This window comes from Ammospiza nelsoni, chromosome 17 (assembly GCF_027579445.1).
Source record: "Ammospiza nelsoni isolate bAmmNel1 chromosome 17, bAmmNel1.pri, whole genome shotgun sequence".
In the NCBI taxonomy this organism is placed as follows: domain Eukaryota; kingdom Metazoa; phylum Chordata; class Aves; order Passeriformes; family Passerellidae; genus Ammospiza; species Ammospiza nelsoni.
Window position 1 is genome coordinate 1 of NC_080649.1, and position 6,174 is coordinate 6,174.

Here is a 6,174-nt window from a genome sequence, read left to right on the forward strand (position 1 = left end):
TAGGGTAAAATACAGGAAAACAGTAGTCTTTTGCATCTGCATATCAGCTGTTGAAATTTTGGGTTCAATTTCTTGAATCACAAATGTCATAGGATTCCTCCCAGATGGCAGCTGCCATGAAGTATGGCTCTTCTTGGTCTTGAGTTTCAGGGGCTGTTTCCAAAGTGACCTACAGACATTGGAATGAAATCATTATTTACTGTGTAAAGGAATCGCTCTCCAAAGCATCAGCCAGGGTCTAAATGTGCCATTCTGCCTTTTAAAAGTACCAACATCACAGGATTTTTCTCAGATTAAAGCTTCCATGGAGTCAGATCTCTCAAGCCTGGCCCTTGAGAATTGTGGGCCTCCTGTGAACTGGTCTTGCCAGAAGGGCTTGCTGAGTTTTCCACTGTGTGGAAAAGAGATTCCATTTGGAGCCTGAAGCCTCGTGTTTCCTGTAGGATTTCCACTCCTAGAATTGCACACTTTGAAGGATTTCTTATAGCTGAAGTTTTCTGGGAGCTAGGACTCTGGCTGGATTTGGGTCTCTGGACTCTCAGGTGAAGTGACCTTGAGACACTAGGGCATGCAGATTTCCTTGCTGTTGAAGAGCTATTGTTCGCACCCAGGAGCCATGGTCTGAATGGGGGTGTCATCTCTTAAATTTGCAAATGTAACAGGATTTCTTCTAAATGAATGGTGCTAAGAACATAAGGTCTGGCTGGCTTTCGACTTAGAGGCGCCTCCTCTAAATTGGTCTTCAGATGCTAGGTTGGAAAGTGTTCCTACATATGCCAAATAGCCCTTGCTATGCAGTTAATAAGCTTCAAAGTACCATGGAGTAGCTGCCCCTGCAAAGATTTTGGCAGAGCCTGGTTGTGGTGCCCCATTCCACTCCACCCCCCTTAGCAGGTCCTTATGGTTGTATGGGGAATCATTGTGGAGCATGCCAACCCAGCTCCATCCTGGGAACAGCACCTGTATTTTACCGTAAAATTTCTGTCCCATTATAGCTCCTGTTAGGATACAAATGTAACTCGGTTTCCACTGATTTTACCCCCAGTCATCTTTCCATACAAACATTGCTCCGCTCTCCAGAGGATTATTGTGAGCAGATGTGAGCTCTGCTGTCCCTTTGGACTGACAAAGACAGAGGTTTTGTCCCAAGTTCCTTTTGAACCTGTCCTGCACCTGTTACGAGTCCTCAGTCTCCTGCAATTTTGTGGGTCAGTGACATGTAAAACAGCACAGCTGGCTGGCATGCTTTGCTTATGAGGGGAGACAAGAGAAGAATCCCTCTGCTCACACCAGACCTGCAGCTGCCAAACCTCACCAAAGCACCTGAGGAGCCCCCAGGGACGGATGGTACAGAAGGGAGGTGATGGAGGACAGCACAGCAGGCAGCCTGCCCTCCATCTGGGTGTGAAGAAGGCAGGGCTGGGAACTGTAAGCAACATCCCAGCAGGTCTGGCTGATGGTGCCACCCTGAGGGCTTCCCCTGCCTTTGGGCAGTCCCAGCTGCTGCAGCTCACTTGACAGAGACTCATTGTCTATGCTGTGCTTGGCTGCACTGGAGATGATGAAGCTGAGGACAGCAATGGTTGCCTTCACATCCCCTGACTGCAGATGGGAAGGAGGGCGAGCTCTGTCACCTTGGGAAGGCACCTGCAGATTCATTGCTGCCGTCTCTGGAGCATGGCTCCATCGGGGGATCGTGGTAAGGACAGCAGTGCTCACCTAACTGTGCACCTGAGAACAGCTTCAGGACCTTGTCATACTGTGGGAGAGCAGAGCTTCACCGTAAATACCAGCTAACATACTTAGTACCAGTGTTAACACTAACAATCCTTACCTAAATATTAATACTAGTAACACTTACTATGCGTATTATTAATCCTATTAGAGGCTGGTAGAGTTCTTAAGGCTGAGGCTTGCATGAGGAACACAAAATTAATTAACGTTGCTGATTATGCTATTGTGTTGAAATACTTGGCCTCCACTGCAGTAGCCCCACACTTACCTCGATGGCCTGCCCCAGCAGGTCCCAAAACACCTGGATGCAGATCAGCTTAAGCTTCACTGATGTGATAAACAGAGTTCATTCTTTAAAATTTTTAAAAGTTTATTAAAGGATAAAAGGACAAAATAATCCAGCACTGGGATGCTTTTAGCACACAGCCAAAGAGCACAGAGGTAGCTTAAAAACATGTTCACTATATACTGTTACATTGCTGAGGTTACATGCATATTCATTAACTTACACATTATTCAAACATTCCTTTGACTTTTTGATGTTCCAGGAACTCTCTTGTTTGGTTTTAACCTCTGACTTGTCTGCAGAACATTCTGTAAATGAGGTCTACACATTTTATTTCTTCCTGTAGTTTTATCCTGTTGCTTCGCACTCCCTGATAATACCGATAAGAGTCGATAAATGCTTCCTGGATGCTTAAGCTCTTTTTGTCACTATTATCACTTGGTAGGGGCAGTCTGCAGTTATAATAAACAGAATAATTGCTTTACACCATTTTCTGAGTTAGTTACATAGAAGTACTTTAGTTTCTATTTCAACATTTTGCTAAAGCCTACGATATATTTATCAGGCTACTATTCATATGAAATATACAGTGCATACATAAACTGGCATATTACACTATACAAAGCAGTTAAAAGTAAGTATAAGTTTTACCATATCAAAATACTTGTAATGCAAAAAGCTAATCTATGAATGTGAAAGCCAATATTGTTTTATCATCTATAACATCCGACGACGAGGGTGAGCAGCGGGCCCGCAGCAGGCGGAGGGCGGGCAGAGGGACGCGGGCACTTAACTTTGGCCAGGGTGCTGATCTCGGCCAGTCGGGGCAGGCCAAGTCCCCGCAGAAGCGGAAGCACTGCGGTAGAAGAGGCACCCAGAGCCCGCAGCGGGCGCTGCACGCCCTCCCCGCTCCCGAGCCCTCTCCTCACCAAATCGCCGCCGCTCCCTAGTCCGCCCTGCTGCCGCAAAGACGACCCGGAACTCCTCCCGGGCTACACTCCTCTCCGCCTCCTGCCCCGAGTGCCGATGGGGCGCTCCGGTAGGGGCTCTGCGGGGGTCTTTTCGCCGGGACCTGGGCACGAGAGAAGGCCGGAGAAGGGGACGGGGGTTTGGCGAGCGCCGCCGCCGCCGCCGCCGCCGCCGCCGCCGCCGCCGCCGCCGCCGCCGCCGCCGCCGCCGCCGCCGCCGCCGCCGCCGCCGCCGCCGCCGCCGCCGCCGCCGCCGCCGCCTGCGAGCCCTTCGGGCAGCCCGAGCTCCGCCCCACGCTCCCACGGGCCTCAGCCTGACGGCTCCTAAGCCTGCCAATCACGGCCCGCCTTTCTCCGTCCGCCCTGTCCAATCACAGCCGCCCTTTCAAACCGGAAGCGGTCTCGCCGATCTCAGCCCGCTCAGTCGCGGCTCGCCGCCTCAGACTGGCCCCGCTCGCCCGTACGTCTGAGGCGCCGCTCCCGCCACCGCCGCTTTGGGAGCCGGCGGAGCAGCGTCCCCGCTGCCGCTGCCTCGGCAGGCGCTGTTGCGGACGGGAAGGGCGGCCGGGAGCTTCCAGTTCAGGTCCTGGTCGGGATCAGGTTCTGGTCCAGGGAAGCGGGCAGGCGGCGGGCAGCGGGCGGACGCGGCCACAGCAATGGCGGCGGCGGGAGCAGCGCTTGAGGGGACCGCGGGGAGTCGCGGAGCGGAGCGCGGCGGGAATGGGCGGGCTGGGATTGGTGGAGCCGGCAGGCGCTGCCTCGGGTTGTGATTGGCTGGCTGTCCGCCCGTGGGGCATAAATAGCGTGCGTTCGGGCGCCATGGCGTCAGTTCGGCGGTGAAGCTGGGAGCGACAGGAGCTGCGGATGCGCGGTCCGAGGAGCGGCGCTGCGCCAGGACGGGACCCCCGCGGCAGCTGATCCGGGGAGCGCTGGTGAGCACGGACGCGACGCCTGCGGCCGTATCTGGGGCCGGCCGTGTCCAGTTCTTTCTGCCGCGCCCTGCGTGGCTCGGGTAGCCGGCGGCTGGTGTGGGGCCTGGAGTGGCGCGGTGCGGGGGGGGGGGGGCACTGCCTGCTGTCACTGGGGGCTGGAAAGTAGCCATTTCGCGGTTTCTGGATTTAAAGAAATGTTCAGAATACAAGGAATAAAGCTTGCTTTTTGTATTTTTATTACTTTATTTTGTTTTTACTTGTAATGTTTTTTTTCTTAATTGTGTTATTTTATTATTGCCCGTTTTAATACATCTTTTTGGTTTGATTTGTTTTCTTTACTAGATATCTCATGTTAATTGGGTAAGGGTTGTGGGACTGGGGCTGAAGCACCAGTTGTGAGAGCAGTGGGGACATAAAACCCCAGGGTGTGGAATAATGATTTTGGCATGAGCCAGGCCCAAAACAACGTGGAGTGGTGGAAATGCTGAGGCTAGATAAATGCCATGGGAGGAAGGCATGGAGCTGCAGCACAGGGCCTGCAGGTTATGCCTGGGGGTTCCCAGCCCCTGCCCTGTGGTACCAACAAGGGGCTGAGGGTGTGGGGGCTCAGAGGGTTCTAGGGCCCAAGAACCAGCCCAAGAGTGCCTTTTGGGATGGGGGGGGGCAGGAGTCCAGTGGCTATTGCCAGCCCCTGGAGCTGCCTGAGGGGAGGTGAGGAGGCCTTTGTGCAGGTGCTGGGCTGAGAGCCAGGGTGAGGGGGAGGGTGGATGTTGAGCTTCAGGCCTCCAGTGTCCCCAGAGTTGGGATGCCACTTAGGGTTGCCACTTAGGGCTGGGTGGGTGGATGGGACAGCATCTAGAGATACTGAAATTGTAATGATGGCAGTAACTGATTTGTGGCCTTATCAACAGCCCCAAGGTGCAGTGAGAAGCATGAGCAGCTTTTAGCTGCAGCCAGTAGGAAGCTGAGGAGTTGGAGCTGAGGCAGCAGACCTGGAGGAGACAGAAATATGGTAGGGTTTGGTGTAAAACCCCCGTGGGGCTGGGATAGGGATTGCGGAGCGGGGAGGTGAACTGCATGGTTGGAATTGAAATTGCTGTAAGGGCTGTGATCAGAGCTCAAGAACGAGAGCTAAAAGAAAGATCCTGTCCTGAGAAGCACAAGTAGTATTGTGTGGCACTACTGTGAAGATTTAGAGCAGAAAGTGCAAAAGAAGAGCTGGCAGTTAAATAAAGCTTGTGGGACTGGAGCTGAAATCACTGGGGCCGGGGTGGGGACTGCAGTGCTGCAGAAAGAGTCACTGCTACAAGTGATACTCACTGTGGATCTGAGGACTAATCGCAGAATGGGACACAGCTGCAAGAAGAGAGCTGGCAGTAAAATAAAGCTTGTGGGGAAAGAGCTAAAAGGGCTGAGATCACTGGGCCTGGTCTTGTCATTGTGCGACTGGAATTGCGGCTTAACACATCGCAGCAACCTTAGGGCTGGTACCTGAAACTGTAGCGTTCTTGCGCCGAGATCACTGTAGGCCCGTGACATGGGTGCAGGGGCTGGGTATTGCCGCTAATAGTAGAACCGGATGTGCGGGGTGGCGAAAGGGAGGCTGCAAGCTTGCGCCTGAAAACCCCGTCGATGGCAGAATATTGTCTGCGCCTGTGATGGCACCTCTTGGGGCGTATTGTGGGGCTGGGAAGTGGACTGCGGGGCTGGCAATGTCAATGGAAATGGCAAAGGCACTAGACCTGTGAACGGGGCTGTGGGCATCCAGGAGAACTTACGCAGGGGGTGGCAAAGTGACTGGGGACTGCTCGCTGGGGGCTAAAATCACTGCAGGGCTAGCATATGGATGGTGGGGTGGGCTTTCGGAGGCTGGTGCGGGAGCTGAATTGCTTCCAAGCTGGAGCCAAGAGCCAGATGCTGGCATTTGAAGCTGGAAAAACACAGAGCTGGAGCTGCAAGAAGAGAGTTGGCAGTAAAATAAAGCTTGTGGGGAAAGAGCTAAAAGGGCTGAGATCACTGGGCCTGGTCTTGTCATTGTGGGACTGGAATTGCGGCTTAACACATCGCAGCAACCTTAGGGCTGGTACCTGAGACTGTAGCGTTCTTGCGCCGACATCACTGTAGGCCCGTGACATGGGTGCAGGGGCTGGGTATTGCCGCTAATAGTAGAACAGGATGTGCGGGGTGGCGAAAGGGAGGCTGGAAGCTTGCGCCTGAAAACCCCGTCGATGGCAGAATATTGTCTGCGCCTGTG

At 53.5% G+C, this 6,174-nt stretch overlaps 1 long non-coding RNA gene across 1 annotated transcript; it reads right to left on the bottom strand.

The window, feature by feature from the left end:
• Positions 1–2,083: 2,083 nt before the first annotated feature.
• On the bottom strand, positions 2,084–3,139 carry LOC132080999 (uncharacterized). The gene is made up of 2 exons (XR_009419629.1): positions 2,950–3,139; positions 2,084–2,472 (listed from the first exon to the last, which is right to left on the bottom strand). It is a non-coding gene; the product is annotated as an uncharacterized LOC132080999 (long non-coding RNA).
• Between the last annotated feature and the right edge of the window lie 3,035 nt (positions 3,140–6,174).